The sequence below is a fragment of the Galeopterus variegatus genome, unplaced genomic scaffold (assembly GCF_000696425.1).
Source record: "Galeopterus variegatus unplaced genomic scaffold, G_variegatus-3.0.2 Scaffold1335, whole genome shotgun sequence".
Classification (NCBI taxonomy): Eukaryota; Metazoa; Chordata; class Mammalia; order Dermoptera; family Cynocephalidae; genus Galeopterus; species Galeopterus variegatus.
The window spans coordinates 43,055-44,060 of NW_007727446.1; the positions used below are offsets into that span (position 1 = coordinate 43,055).

The following is a 1,006-nucleotide window of genomic DNA, read 5'->3' on the forward strand; positions in this document are numbered from 1 at the left end:
CGGGAAGGCGGGACAGCGGGGGTGGGCCGGGGAGGCCCGTCAGGGCCATGGCCCCGTGGCATCTGCCTGCTCCTGCTAGGGCCGGGCATGCTCCACCGCCTGTCCTCGAGCTTCCTGGCAGCCACTTAAGCCTCTTTCGGGCTGGGCAGAGGAGCAGCGGGGCCATGCCCCACCGTGGACTTATTCAGGAGGCCGGCTGTGTGTGAGCTGATCAGGTTACCTTCTGGGGTCATAAGATTCCTGAGAACATCCTCAAGGAAATAACTACCCCCAAAGAGAGACCAGCACAAATGCTTCTATCTGGATTGACCCACTTGATGCTGTGAAGGAATACACAGAGGTCCTTCAAAAGTATCTCAGTGCTATGGTGTGTGTGGCTGCAAGTGGTCATCCTGAGCTAGGAGTAACACATAAGCCACTCTGAATACACAGCTTGGGTGATGGTGGATGGTGATTCAAATGTGAAGCCCGCTCTTCCTATGATGAGAAAACCCCGAAGATCATTGTGTCTCACTCCCATTCAGGGATGGTTAAACAGGTTGCCCTTCAGACTTTTGTCAACCAGAGTGCAATTATCCCACATGGTGGTGCTGGTTATAAAGTTTTAGCCCTCTTGGATGTGGCTGCTAAGAGTCAAGAAAAAGCTGATCTATATACCCAGGTGACATACATCAAAAAAGTAGGATATATGTGCTGGCAATGTCATTTTAAAAGCCCTTTGGAAACATATGACTACCCTAAGTGGTGAAGAAATCAGTTACCAATTCAGATGGGATTGAAGAGGGACTCAGATCTAGAAAAAACATGACATAAATAAACATAACTGATTACAGAGTGTGACTCTTCCAGAGCGGAAACATCCAGAAATGCTGGAAATGTCAAAGGATTGTTGGGAAATCCTTCAAAGGATGTATGGTTAAGGCCATCCTGAGCTTTTAAAAAAAATTTGTAGCATTGTTGACTTACTTTGCCTGTAATAGAAAGCAAGATCAGGGAAAATGGGTTG

General features: G+C 47.7%; 1 pseudogene; it reads left to right on the plus strand.

Moving 5' to 3' along the window:
• Positions 1-813, plus strand: part of LOC103593384 — a 2,488-nt pseudogene extending 1,675 nt beyond the window's left edge.
• The last annotated feature ends 193 nt before the right edge of the window (positions 814-1,006 follow it).